This window comes from Tachyglossus aculeatus, chromosome 6 (assembly GCF_015852505.1).
Source record: "Tachyglossus aculeatus isolate mTacAcu1 chromosome 6, mTacAcu1.pri, whole genome shotgun sequence".
In the NCBI taxonomy this organism is placed as follows: domain Eukaryota; kingdom Metazoa; phylum Chordata; class Mammalia; order Monotremata; family Tachyglossidae; genus Tachyglossus; species Tachyglossus aculeatus.
Genome location: NC_052071.1, coordinates 55,575,890 through 55,591,525, shown reverse-complemented (window position 1 = coordinate 55,591,525; position 15,636 = coordinate 55,575,890). Strand labels below are relative to the sequence as shown.

Below are 15,636 nucleotides of genomic sequence, written 5' to 3'. Positions count from 1 at the left end.
ATAAAAAAAGGACAAGGTAAAGAACATTTTGAGAGTTGATTTTCCTAAATTTAAGAATGTGTAGTTTATATATGATCAATACCTCACCACAGACAACCAGAGATTTTAATACAGGAATTAAACACGTTTACTGGTAGAATACATAGTTAAGGACCAGTTCTCAAAAATGATAACTTCCAATGTTGCTCATAGCTACTAAATATTTCATAATAATAATGATGATGATGGTATTTTGTTAAGCTCTCACTATGTGCCAAGCACTGTTCTAAGCGCTGGGGGGATACAAGGCGATCAGGTTGTCCCACGTGGGGCTCACAGTCTTAATCCCCATTTTACAGGTGAGGGAACTGAGGCACAGAGAAGTTAAGTGACTTGCCCAACGTCACACAGCTGACAATTGGCAGAGATGGGATTTGAACCCACAACCTCTGACTCCAAAGCCCGTGCTCTTTCCACTGAGCCACACTGCTTTGTGTTAGATATTGTGTGTTCACAAGTCATGGTTACTCAAAGGAGGCTAACTAATGATTATGTTGGAAGAGCCAGTCACCTCAGTCATTAGACTTCCTTAGCTGTCAGTCTCCTTTGATCATTTTTTCTTGTCTTATGCTGTCGCGTCATCTCCGACCCATAGACACATCTCTTCCAGAATGCCCCACCTCCATCTACAATCGTTCTGTAGTACATCCATAGAGTTTCCTTCGTAAAAATACAGGAGTGGTTTACCATCGCCTCCTTCCGCGCAGTAAACTTGAGTCTCCTCCCTCGACTCTCTCCCATACTGCTGCTGCCCAGCACAGGGGAGTTTTGACTTGTAGCAGATTGCCTTCCACTTGCTAGCCACTGCCCAAGCTAGAAATAGAATGGGTAGGCCTCTGCTTGACTCTTCCTCCTATAGTCGAGACTGGTAGAGGACTGGAAACTCTCCAGGTGTGACCCTGAGAATATGTGGTCACTTTAGTGAAAGTTACTTTAAAATCTGATCACTTGTACTTGCTGAGTGCTTACTAGGTGCCACACACTGAACTAGGCATTTGGAGGACTATAATAGAAAAAAAAAAAAATAGACATGATCTCTTCCTGTGGATGAGAAAAAAAGAGGAAAAAAAAGCATATGTTCATGGGTTATTAATAGGGTGTATAATAATTATACTATTGGCATTTAAGCACTTACTGTGTGCCAAGCACTGTGGTAGATGCAAGCTTAGCAGTTCCCGGCTCTGCCACTTGTCAACTGTGTGACTTTGGGCAAGTCACAACTTCTCTGTGCCTCAGTTACCTCATCTGTAAAATGGGGATTAAAAGTGTGAGCCCCACGTGGGACAACCCATTTACCTTGTACCCCCAGCGCTTAGAACAGTGCATGGCACATAGTAAGCGCTTAACAAATGCTATCATAATTATTATTTGGACACAGTTTTGTCCCACACGTGGTTCACAGTCTAGGTAGGAGGGAGTGGGATTTAATCCTCATTTTATAGATGAGCAGACACAGAATTTTGATTTGTCCAAGATCATACAGCAGACAAGCGGCAGAGCCAGATGTAGAATCCAACTCCTCTAATTCCCAGGCCTGTGCTCCTTCCACTAGGCCAAGGTGCTTCTCTAGAAGGTGTGAGGGTTTCGATACTTAGAACAGGCAGTAAGGGATAATACATTTTTTTAGGGAAGGCCTTCCTGAAGGAGATGAGATTTCAGAAGGGCTTTCAAGATGGGGAGAGTTGTGATCTGCTGTATTTGAGAACCAGCATGGCTGAGTGGAAAGAGTGCTTACTATGTGCAAAGCACTGTTCTAAGTGCTGGGGAGGTTACAAGGTGATCAGGTTGTCCCACAGGGGCTCACAGTCCTCATCCTCATTTTACAGATGAGGTAACTGAGGCACAGACAAGTAAAGTGACTTGCCCAAAGTCACACAGATAACAATTGGTGGAGCCAAGATTTGAACCCATGACCTCTGACTCCAAAGCCCAGGCTCTTTCCACTGAGCCACGCTGCTTCTCTGAAGAGCACGGGCTTGGGAGTCAGAGGTCTTGGGTTCTAATCCCAGCTCCCCAACATGTCTGCCGTGTGACCTTGGGAAAGTCACTCAACTTCTCTGAGCCTCAGTTACCTCATCTGTAAAATGGGGATTAAGACTGCAAACTCCACGTGGGACAACCTGATCACCTTGTATCCTCCCCAGTGCTTAGAACAGTGCTTCACACATAGTAAGCACTTGAATTCCATCATTATTATTATCATTATTATTGTATGACAAGGTCTCTGCATACAAGTCAGTAGCAAGAGAGATGAGAGTGGCACAGCGAGTAGACCAGTCTGAGAGGAAAAGAATGTTCAAGGAACAGACAAAAGGAGAAGTTTGATAGCTGAGTGCCTAAAACCAATGCGTCTTCATCACGTTTCTCTTTGTTGAGAACAGGAAGGCATAGCCACTTGACCTTTGAGAGGCATGGGGAGGGTTGTGAAGATGATGTGCTTGAAATAAAAAAAATCTGGATAGTCAAGTATGGCTTGGAGCAGGGAGAGTGTGGAGGAGGATAGTAGACTAGTGAGGAGGCTAATATAGAAATTGAACTGGGGTATGAAAAGTGCTTGGACCAGCATAATGGTGATCTGGATGAGGGAGAAAGGGCAGATACTGGAGATTCTTTGAATCTCCTTGGTATCTTTTCTGCTACAATTTACTTGATCGCCATTAGTGGACTGATAGACTTTTACAAGCTAAGAACCCATCAGATGACTGTAAAGTATAATTGTCCCCCAATAAAATCTCAGATTCATTTTGAAGTTTTCATGTAAACAGGAGATGAATACACAACACCTTTCCTAAATCGCACCTGTACCTTCATTCCCCACTTAGAAATGTATTAATATTCATGTGGCAAACTAGAATGCTCACACAAAAGTGTTATTCTCTAGATTCTAAAACCCTTGTTGGCCCCAAACGTTTCTACCAACTCTAGTGTATTACATGTCTGCAAACACTTAGAGCAGGGCTCTGCACACAATAAGCATTCGATAAATACCAGATTGATTATCTCTGTAGCCCAAAAAGCAAAGATAATGGATTAGTTCTAGAACAAGGCATTCGACTGAATGCCCATCATAGTTTGAGCTTAACAAAAACTTAATTGGTCTTCATAAAATGGCTGGTGTCAGTAATTTAAATCATATTTTTCATAGCCAAAAAAAAAAAACTATGATGGGCATGTAAATACTAAGTACTGTTATTACAATAATTGTGATTATTATTATTTAATATGGCCATGTTTCTCCCATCTAGTGCAAAACAGTTTTCTTTTATAGGCAATTCATTTGCAAATTCCTACACTTGAATTTCCGGTGTGTGTTTTGGTTTGGTTCACAGGAAAAAAAAATATTCCTTAAAAATATCTTATTGCTTTAACAGGTATTCATTTAAGTGAACATCACTGTAATTTGTTCGGTTCATATGATCCTTCAAGATGTTTCACACATTCTGATTTAAAGGCTGAAAGGGAATAATTTGCATATATTTTCCCGAGTTGAACATGCTGATAAAGGAAGAAGAGAATAATATGTTGTCTAATAAGACATTCATTATATATGCTAGTTTCCAAGAATCATTTCGGGATCAATTTTTAACCTGGAGGAAAAGCTAATAACTGGGTTGAGCAGCAGTGCTGCAACAAAGATTTGTTGGCAGTTAATCTTAGAACAGTATGCCCAGGCATTTCCTTTCTCAACTATCAAAACTACCCCACGTTGCCCAAGATGATGATGGTATTCGTTAAGTGATCACTATGTACTAAGCGCTGGTGTGGTTACAAAGTCATCAGTTTGAACACACTCCCTGTCCCAGATGAGGCTCACCATCTATACAGTGGCCTTGGAGATCAAGGGATTCTGCCTCTTCAGTGATTCAGTTGAATCTCTCTTAATCAGTTCACCAAATACTATTATCATTAAGTGGTATTTGTTAATCACTAGCTGCCAACCATTGAGCAAGAGGAAGGCACTACATAGGTCCCTGTTCTACATGAGGGTGATGGTCAAAAGTGAGGATGAATATGTGTTTAAACTGTAAGCTCGAGTCTCTAGACTGTAAGTTTGTTATTGGCAGGGAATGTGTCTGCTTATTGTTATATTGTACTCTCCCAAGTCCTTAGTACAGTGCTGGGTACACAGTAAGCACTCAATATATGCGTGAGCCCATTGCTAGGTAGGAACCATCTCTATATGTTGCCAACTTGTACTTCCCAATCGCTTAGTACAGTGCTCTGCAGGCAGTAAGTGCTCAATAAATATGATTGAATGAATATGCAACTGAATAAGCTCCATGTTACATGAGGAAACTGAGGCCCAGAGAAGTTACGAGACTTGCCAAAGTCATGCAGCAGGCAAGTGGCCCAAACCCAGCTCCTCTAACTCCCAGATCTGTGTTTTTTCCATTAGGATATGTTGCTTCTCTAAGGGGTTGGGAAAAGCAGGAAAAGTGAATTCAAAAGGAAGTCCATAGAATTTGATCTTGCAAATAGGTGTTTGATAAATACAATTGACCGATTGGCTTCATCTTCAGCCTTGATGTCTCTCCCTCCCTGCAGCCTCCCATTTCCTCCTGCCTTCAAGACATCTCTAACCACTTGGATGTCCTACCATCACTTCAAGCTTAACATGTCCAAAACAGAACTCTGTATCTTCCCATCCAAACCCTGTCTTCCCCTCAATTTCCCATCACTGTATTTTTTCTTCCAATCGGATTTATTGAGTGCTTACTGTGTGCAAAAGCACTGTACTTAGTGCTCGGCAGAGTACAATACAACAAAAGATACATTCCTTGCCCACAGCGAGCTCACAGTCTGTAGACCAGATACACACACACACACACACACACACACACACAATCCTTCCTGTCTTAGCTCAAAACCTTGGCATTATTCTTGACTCCTCTCTGTCATTCCACCAACATATTCAATCCATCACTAAATCCTGTCAGTTCTACCTTCACAACATCGCTAAAATCCTACTTCTCCAAACTGTTACACTTTAATCTGTAGAAACAGCGTGGCTCAATGGAAAGAGCATGGGCTTTGGAGTCAGAGGTCATGGGTTCAAACTGCAGCTTGGCCAGTTGTCAGCTGTGTGACTTTGGGCAAGTCACTTAACTTCTCTGGGCCTCAGTTACCTCATCTGTAAAATGGGGATTAAGACTGTAAGCCCCACGTGGGACAACTTGATCACCTTGTAACCTCCCCAGCGCTTAGAACAGGGCTTTTGCACATAGTAAGCACTTAATAAATGTCATCATTATTATTATTAAATCATTTATCCTACCCTGCTTTGATTCCTTTATCAGCCTCGTTTCTGACTTCCCAGACTCCTGTCCCTCCCCACTCCAGTTCATACTTCACTGCTGTGCAGATCATTTTTTTTACCAAACCGTTCAGGACATATCACCCTGCTCCAAGAAACTCTAATCGTTTCCCATACACCTCTGCATCAAACAAAAACTCCTCACCCTTGACGACAAATCACTTTGCCCCCTCCTACTCTCCTACTCCAACCCAGCCAGAGCAACTTGTTCCTCTAACGCTGAACTTTTCACTGTACCTCAGTCTGGTCTATCTTGCCACTGACCCCTCGAACACATCCTGTCTTTGACCTGGAACCCCCTCCCTCCTCAAATCCTACAGAAAATTACTCTCCCTGCTTCAAAGCCTTATTGAAGGCACAACTTCCCCTGACTAAGCCTTCCTTTCCTTTTCTCCCACTCCCTTCTGCATCACCCTGACTTGCTCCCTTCATTATTAATAATAATAATGGCATCTATTAAGCACTTACTATGTGCAGAGCACTGTTCTAAGCACTTTATTCAAGCCCCCTCCCAGTCCCACAGCACTTACATACATATCTGTAATTTACTTATATTAATGTCTGTTTCCCCTTCTAGACTGTAAGCTTGGAGTGGGCAGGGAATGTGTCATTTTGTACTCAATTGCTTAATACAGAACTCTGCACACAGTGCATGCTCAATACATTTGAATGAATAAATGAACCAACATTAGGAGGATTCTTTCATCATTTTTCTTTCTATCCAGACCTCTGCTCCTCATTGTGCTTCATTTCACCACGGCTTCATATATTATTAAAAAAGGATTTTGGAAATCCAAAATTATTACAAGACAAATTCTACCAGTGACAAAGATCCCCAAGTGCCAATAACTCAGGTGGTTTTTATCTTAGTCAACGCTAACATGAAAATTTATTAGTTTAAACATGGCATTAGGCAATTATCCCAAAGCACCACAGTGGCAAGGACAAATGCTTTAAAGGCAGTGGGCTGCTGAGAGAAACATCAAAAAGAAAAGCAGTGGGGCCTAGTGTTAAGAGCACAAACCTGTCAGTATCTGGATTCTAATCCCAGTTTTGCCACTTGTCTGCTCTATGATCTTGGGCAAGTCACTTAACTCCTCTGTGCCTCAGTTGCCTCCTCTGAAAATGGGGATTAAATCCTCCTCCTCCAATGTGAACTGTGAGCCCCATGTGGGACAGGGACTGTGTCCAACTTGATTATTTGTCTCTAAACACTTATCAAATACCATTAAAAACAAAAACACCAGAGAAGCAGCGTGGCTCTGTGGAAAGAGCACAGGCTTTGGAGTCAGAGGTCGGGGTTCAAATCCCGGCTCCGCCAATTGTCAGCTGTGTGACTTTGGGCAAGTCACTTCACTTCTCTGTGCCTCAGTTACCTCATCTGTAAAATGGGGATGAAGACTGTGAGCCCCACATGGGGCAACCTGATCACGTTGTATCCCCCCAGTGCTTAGAACAGTGCTTTGCACATAGTAAGTGCTTAACAAATACTATTATTATTATTATTACTACAACAGAGTCACCTGGCAGGCAAGAATTAGGAAAAGAGCTTGTTCTTAAGTGGAAGCTTTGCAATAATCAGGATATCAACTGGTCTCAAGAGCAGTCTCTGTATCAGGCAAACTATCAGTCCAGCAAGGAGCCACATTTATGTATTCACAGGGTGGAAGAGGACATCAATTGCGACAATAGAGAAGCAGCGTGGCTCAGTGGAAAGAGCCTGGGCTTTGGAGTCAGAGGTCATGGGTTCAAATCCCGGCTCCACCAGTTGTCAGCTGTGTGACTTTGGGCAAGTCACTTCACTGGGCCTCAGTTCCCTCATCTGTAAAATGGGGATGAAGACTGTGAGCCTCCCTTGGGACAAGCTGATCACCTTGTCACCTCCCCAGCACTTAGAACAGTGCTTTGCATAAAGTAAATGCTTAATAAATGCCATCATTATTATTATAAATGCATTAAGTGATGAATGAGGATGTAATTATTTCAAAACAGAATGAATCAGTAAGACTTTGCTTATGCCTCCATTCCTTACCTTTGGATAGTGAGCCCACTGGGGCCAGGGACTGTGTCTAATTCTCATCCATAAATCTTCTTCCAGTGACTGGTGTTATCGACAAGCAGGGGGCAAAATAAATTAGCTGGTGTAAATCGGCCCCAGAGTTCGAGAACCCGAGTGGTGACCCAGATGGGAAAAACGACTTGGAGACATGATTTCAGATAGAACAGTAGAGGTAGGAAAGCTGATTGCTCACCTGTTCGCCTCCCGAGAGGTAGGAGTGACAAACAGCCCCATCCCAGCCCCTTCTTCCCTTTTATTTGTGGAGTCGGTTATGGAAAATGGAGTCGGCCTTTAGGGAAAATGCAGTCAATGCCTCTTCTGCTGGAGTACGCAGCAAGGGTGGACAACACTAGTACAGTGCTTTGCACGCAGTCAGTCCTCAGTAAATATTAATGCATGATGTCTGACCAGTGGGTTGAATGCAACATAATCATCTCAATTTTTTCCACCCAGCGTTTTTGGAAAAATTGGCCAAGATTCACGAGACAAAGTTGTGAGAGGAGGAAAGAACTAGAGCGAGTGAGTTAATTGGCCTAGCAAGTATCTGCCCAGAAAATTGAGGCTGAAGTTTACAAAATGGCTAAAATATTTAGTTGCTGCCAAGTAAATAATGCTCAATTAAGAAAGCAATTATCTCATAGCCGTTATGATTTCTTCTTTTGCACATCGAGCCCTTTGAGTCAGCCAGCAGATCACACGGACTTTAGAAAATTTGAAGGAGGATTTTTAAAGAAAAAGTACTTAGAAAATTGAAAAAGTGGTTATTGATGCGTGTTTTAAACTTCCCAAAATTTCAATTTACTGAGGCACTGAATCACCAAATTGTCTAATCCCACAGGTAAAGTTACGACTCCACGAATACATGTAGACTACTCGAGTTTTTGAAAAATGACAGCAAATTGATACGATCGGTGCATCTTCTGAGGGTACTGCCTGGTACTAAGAGCTTGGGAGGCGATTAGTAGTGTTATAAATATGATCCCTGCCCCTACAGAACTTGCTACCTAGTGAATCCTACATCTCATAAATACTCCTGCTAGGCAAGCCATTACAATGGGTCAATTATAATCTTGAAAAATCAAGTGTTTTTTGAATTCAGAATTAACTAGTCCATCTTTCTCCTGCCCCATTCATGTGTCTAATACTCGACTTTCCCGGATTAAGTCCTCTTTTCCCTGACTCCTCCTCTCTTCTGCATCATCTACGTACTTGAATTAATACCCTCTGAGCACTTGACATTCACCCCGCTCTCAGTCCCAAAGCACTTATGTACAGATCCATAGTGTATTTATTTATAATAATAAATAATAATAATGACATTTATTAAGTGCTTACTATGTGGAAAGCACTGTTCTAAGCGCTGGGGAGGTTACAAGGTGATCAGGTTGTCCCTCGTGGAGCTCATAGTCTTAATCCCCATTTTATAGATGAGGTAACTGAGGCCCAGAAAAGTTAAGTGACTTGCCCAGTCACACAGCTGACAATTGGTGGAGCCGGGATTTGAACCCATGACCTCTAACTCCAAAGCCTGTGCTCGTTCCACTGAGCCACGCTGCTTCTCTTTATATTCATGTCTGTCTCCCCATCTTATCTGTAAAGCTCCTTGTGGGCAGGGAATGTGTCTACCAACTCTGTTGTATTGTACTCTTTCAAGAGACAATTTTCAGATGGAAATTGACTCACTTCAAACTTTCTGGTTGTTTCATGAAGAATTGTGCTACACTACTTATGTGCCAAGCACTGCATTAAGTCCTAGGGCAAATACAAGATAATCACATTAGACACAGTCCTTTTCTCACAAGGGACTCACAGCCTGCAAAGGAAGACTATTATTATCATTAATAATACTAATGATAATAATGGTATTTGTTGAGCTCTTACTACATGCCAAATACTGCACTAAGCCCTGGCATAGATGCAGTTGCCCTCCCGACTCCTTAGGCAATCACCATTTTACAGATGAGGCAACTGAGGCACAGAGAAGTTAAGTGTCTTGTCCAAGGTCACACAGCAAGCAGAGCCAGTATTAGAATCCAGATTCTCTGACTCCTAGACCAGTGTTTCTCTACCCCCTGTCCCCCTTTCCCCCCGCACCAGGCCAATTTCAATATTATTTATATCTACATTTTTTCAGATAAGGAAACAGAGGCCCAGAGAAGGTAAATGACTTTTCCCAAGTCACACAGCAGGCAAGCATCAGAGCTGAGAAAGAGCACATTTTAACTGTGGCAAATTTCTGTTTCCCAAGCACTGAGAAATTCTACTTGAATATTCAACAAGGCAGCGTGAAATTTTTTCCTCTCTTTAGAACACATTTCTGTGAACACTTTTTTTTCCTCAGGAGAAAATCTGGAATCACAGGTCTGGTTTGTTCCTTGAATAGCATAGATTGATGCACATGTATGACAAGCTTTTTCTATACAAGCCTCACTGGGAACCACCATGGAACCTGAAGCCCTGTACTGAAATTAAAATTAAAGCCACATATAAATACACAGGCAATCTGTGTCCTTCTTGACCTTTGCAGCTAGCTTTCCTTTTGCAAACAAAGGAGCCTAGGTGTTCTATTGTTGTTTAGCAAGCCTTTGCAAATTGTTAATGAAATGTCCCTGGTACTTAAACAGGTAGCTACAGGAACTTTTACTGGCTCAGTAATTTTCATCTTAAGTCCACCAAATGGCATACAAATGTGGCTGTTCAAACACTGACCTTCTATTCATTTAACTTTCCTTGAAGCTTTTAGTTTGTTCCAAGTACCATAGAAGCAGTTAAGGGCATTTAAGTAGCAAGGCCTTATATTCACATGAAGACCGTCGACTATTTATTTACACACCTTTTCATTTGAGGTTTCCCAAAGTAATTTTCACCCTGTGGGACATAAATCAACCAAGACAGGCCTAGGGCAAAAGAGAATATGAACTCCTAGTGAGATGGTCTTTGGACAGATGGGGGAAGCATTCTTTAATACATATACTGTATCATCTATATTAGGATATTGACCACAGGGAAAACAAATACCAGTATAACATTTACTTACTATACACTCCAAGTTCTGTGCTAAAGCACTCATGTAATACAAGGTAATCAGATTGGAAGGAGGGAGAACAGGCATTTAGTCCCCCTTTGCTAATTAGGAAGCTGAGGCTCAGAGAAATTTACTGACTTACCCAAGGTCACAAAGGAACTAGGTGTGGTCTGGTGGACAGAGCAAATCAGAAGGACCTGAGTTCTACCTGTGTGACCCTTGACAAGTCACTTAACTTTATGTCTCACTTATCTCATCTGTAAAATGGGGATGAAAACTGTGAACTGCATGAGCTACCTTATTATCTTGCATCTACTCCAGTGCTTAGTGCTTGGCACATACTAAAAACAAATCTAAAAAATGGTGAATGAGATTAGAATCTATGTCTCTAAACTCCCATTTCTCTGCTCCTTCCATTAAGCAATGCTGCCCCCCCGCCCCCATCATTAATACCATGACAGGGTCTCAACTGTAGTGATAACTGTATCAATGGTATTTATTGTTCATCTATGTACAGAGCACTGTACTAAGCGCTTGGGGAGTATGATATAACAGACTTGGTACACAATGAATGAGCTTACAGTCTCCTCCAAAGATTTATGGAGTGGTTTTCACCCAATAGACTCTGTTGCCATTGCTGAAGACTTGTTTTTACAATGTGAGGAGATTGTGTTTTGAAGGAGCAGGCAGAGAGTGAATATCAGTTGAGGGGTATTTCTCTTGATGATAAATTTACCAATCAATCCCTTCTTAAAAGACTTTCCAGTTTAGATTAGTTAAGCAGAGATTAAGATGTGTTTCATAGTGTAGCAGCTAGAGGATGGGCCTGAGAGTAAGGAGGTCATAGGTTCTAATCCCAGGTCCACCGCTTGTCTGCTGTGTGACTTTGGGCAAGTCACTTCACTGGACTTCAGTTACCTCATTTGTAAAATGGGGATTGAGATTTTTGACCCCAACATGGGACCAGGACTGCAACCACCCAGATTTGCTTGTATCCACCCCACCACTTATTCATTCATTCAATCATATTTATTGAGTGCTTACTGTGTGCAGAGCACTGTACTAAGCGCTTGGGAAGTACAAGTTGGCAACATATAGAGATGGTCCCAACCCAACAACGGGCTCACTTAAAACAGTGCTTGACACCTGTTAAGCACTTAAATACCATAAATTATCGTTTACTAGTGCCAGGAAGAGAGAAAGACCCCGAGTTCAGGAATATAAACATGAAAGGAAGCACTTGCTTGGAAAGTGGAAAAATGACTCAGCTGGCCTGAGTTATGAAAAATCTGAAGAGAGGCAGGCTGAAAAGATTCAGGATCATAACAGGGTGACTTTCAGACTCCATTGACCAACAGTCACTTGGATATATGATCAGATCAGGCTACCAGGCATCAAAATGACTGTGGCGGGGAGAAAGAGTGATGCAGCAACTGTGTTCCACAAAACCCAGCAACATTTTCTCCCTTTCTTCCCTCATCTTTGCTACCTACAGCTTTGTTGGCTCCCAAGAAGCATAGGCTCTCCAAAGAGTCAATGCCTTAACCTGGAAGGAGAGTTTGCGTACCATAACAAAGCTTAGAGCTATTCCATTGAGAGATATTCTCTCATCAGGGCTACCCATAATGGAAAAGCATCAAAATTGATTCACTTGTGCTGGGCAGAAGCAGCATGGAAAGAAAGCATCAAAGGCAGGAGATCAAAGACTTGGGCAGAAACAACTTTTACTGCACAGAAGAAGAAAATAGTAAACCACTTGTGTTTTGTTGGTTTTTTTTTTTTTTTACCAAGAAAACTCTTTGGCTAAACATACTAGAACTATACATATGGCAGTAGACTGGAAGTTCTGGAGAAAATGTATCCATAGAGTCTCTATGGAGCAGACACAACTCAATCAATCAATCAATCAATCAATCGTATTTATTGAGCACTTACTATGTGCAGAGCACTGTACTAAGCACTGTACTAAGCGCTAAACTCAATGGCATTTGATCAGGAGAATGAAACATAGGAGTTGGAAGTACTGGGAAAAATGGGAAGAGGCTATTATGTGAGTTTAGCAATACATATTGTGAGGAGTTATGGGAAGAAGTCTGGACACCAGTCTACCTACCCTAGCACAGACAGCTCTAGTTTGTTTTAAATTTTGGTGGATTTATGTTATTTGATTGGAGCTCTATAGATAGCCCTATTCAGTTACTTAATTATCATCTCCAAAGTTAAATGCCTTCTTTACCACCTTGCAACTATGGAAAAAGAGAAAAAGTTCTCTGGGTGGAAAATTGTACAACAAAAGCTTAACTGTGTCCACCTTGACCAGTTATAGTACTATATATTTACTAAAATTAAAAAAAAAAACTTTGTTAGCATTCTCTTCCCATTTCCAACTCATTAACATACATCCCTGCCTGCTCCAGATCACAGGCATTAAATCAGAATGACTCAGTCTCATCTCAAACGTTTTCTGCTCACAGGGTCTCAGAGGTACTAGTCACAACTCCATAGGTGATAGCCACCCAAAAGTGAAGTACCATGACCCCAGTATTCTCACCTACCCTCCGGATCTTCTTAGCCCAAGTCAGACCAGGTGGAGCAGAATATTCACAACTTCTTTCTGTTTCCGTCTCACCAGCAAATCAAAGCAGAAGGCCAAGAAAAACTAGCAGGAAGCCCCTCTGCTTGAGGCAGTGTAAAGACATACCTCTTCCTGTGAGATACAAGAGCAGAGGGGCTAGTGAAGTTTAGAAAACACAGCTGAAGGGCATTTGGGCTTCCCAATAGGTTGGGTGGATTCTGATTACTGACAGGTGAAAGGTGTAGCAAGCTTTCCCATGGCTCTCAATGATCTTGGGGGTGAAAAAGTCAGCTGCTTTGAGAATTAAAGTGATATTAAACTTGACTCTGTCAAGCTCAAGCCTTTAATCAGTTACAATTATAGATACCCCCCTTTCTAAATCCTCAGTCAAAGAAGGGCAGGGCTCCTGGGGAGGAAGAGGAGAATTGTGCTAGCAGAGAAGCAGCGTGGCTCAATGGAAAGAGCCCGGGCTTGGGTTCAAATCCCGACTCTGCCAATTGTCAGCTGTGTGATTTGGGGCAAGTCACTTAACTTCTCTGTGCCTCAGTTACCTCACCTGTTAAACGGGAATGTAGAGTGTGAGCTCCACGTGGGACAATCTGATCACCTTGTATCCTCCCCAGTGCTTAGAGCAGTGCTTTGTACATAGTAAGCACTTAAAAAATACCATTATTATTATTATTAAATGAAAATGTTGTATCTGAGTGAAGCAGCAAATGCCTTCAAAAAGGATAGACATGGAGGGGGAGGGGTGAAACCTTCTATAGTCAACATGCCAGAATATATACTAAGGTAGGTCACTTAGTTATTCCCCACCTGTGGCTAGTGAAAGGCGTACAAGACTAGAAGTCAGAAGACTTGGGTTTGAATCCCCTTTATGCCACTTGCCTGCTATGTGACCTTCCTTGTGCCTCAGTTTCCTCATCTGCAAAATAAGGATTAAATGCTCATTCTTTCACCCTTAGGCTGGGAGCCTCATGTGAGACAGGGACTGCTTCTAGTCTACTTAAATAATATCTACCCTAGTGCTTAACACATAGTAAGCACCTAAGAAATACCTCAATTATTGTTTTATTACCTTTAAATTATTGTTTCTTTTGTGGGCCACTTGTGATCTTACATACTACTTGGTATACATATATCTGTCCCCCCTCCAGACTGTGAGCTAATTGTGGGCAGGGAATGTCACTGTTTATTGTTGTATTGTACTTTCCCCAGCTCAAGCACTTAATACAGTGCTCTGCAACAGTAAGCGCATAATAAATATGATTGAATGAATGACTATATATATTCATTTTATTCATTCAATCCTATTTACTGAGCGCTTACTGTGTGCAGAGCACTGTACTAAGCACTTGGGAAGTGCAAATTGGCAACATATAGAGATGGTTCCTACAGATATTCATTCAGTGTATATATTCCTGCTCAGTTGATTTACTTTGACCACTCTAGATTGTAAATATTTTATTTCCCCTGAAAGAATGTAAAATCAGAAGGACTTGAGTTTCGATCCTGATTCCCCCATCTAGATTGTAAATATTTTATGTCCCCTGAAAGAATGTAAAATCAGAAGGACTTGAGTTTTGATCCTGATTCCCCCACATGTCTGCTGTGTGACCTAGGGCAAATGACTTAACTTTTCTGTGTCCCAGTTACCTCATCTGTAAAGTGGGGATGAAGACTGGGAGCCCCATGTGGGACAACCTGCTTACCTTGCATCTTCCCCAGTGCTTAGAACAGTGCTTGGCACATAGTAAGTGCTAAGCAAATACCAACATTATTATTATTATTGTTATTAATTATTATTATTATGTCACTTTACTTCTCTATGCCTCAGTTGCCTCATCTCTGAAACGGGGATTAATACTTGGGAGCATATGGGTCGGGGATTTGTCCAACACAATTACCTTCTATATATCTGTAATTTACTTATTTATTTATCTATTTACTTATTCACTTATATTAATGTCTGCCTCCTGCTCTAGACTGTGAGCTCATTGTGTGCAGGAATGTGTCTGTTGTTATATTGTACTCTCCCAAGTGCTTAGTGCAGTGTTTTGCATACAGTAAGTGCTCAATAAATACAATTGAATGAACCTCAGTGCTTAGGACAGTGTCTGGTACATTGTAAGTGCTTAACAAATGTGGTAATTATTGTTATTATTCACCACCCTGTGGCACAAAGCATCTAGTAGAAATACTGTTTATTGATCATCCACTAGGTTTCCCACTCTTTACAAAGTCTTTGGGAAGGACATAATAATAATAATCATGGTATTTGTTAAGTGCCTTAACAAATTTAGGAGGTATTTAGGAGGCCTTCCCAGACTGAGCCCCCTCCTTCCTCTCCCCCTCCACCCCCTCCCCATCCCCCCTGCCTTACCTCCTTCTCCTCCCCACAGCACCTGTATACATGTATATATGTTTGTACGTATTTATGACTCTATTTATTTATTTATTTTATTTGTACATATTTATTCTAATTATTTTATTTTGTTAATATGTTTTGTTTTGTTCTCTGTCTCCCCCTTCTAGACTGTGAGCCCACTGTTGGGTAGGGACCGCCTCTATATGTTGCCAACTTGTACTTCCCAAGAGCTTAGTACAGTGCTCAGCACACAGTA

The 15,636-nt window shown here is 41.6% G+C and overlaps 1 non-coding gene across 1 annotated transcript; it reads right to left on the bottom strand.

Annotated features, from left to right (window-relative positions):
* Positions 1-810: 810 nt before the first annotated feature.
* On the bottom strand, positions 811-948 carry LOC119930242. The gene has a single exon (XR_005451727.1). It is a non-coding gene; the product is annotated as a small nucleolar RNA SNORA7 (small nucleolar RNA).
* Positions 949-15,636: the final 14,688 nt, after the last annotated feature.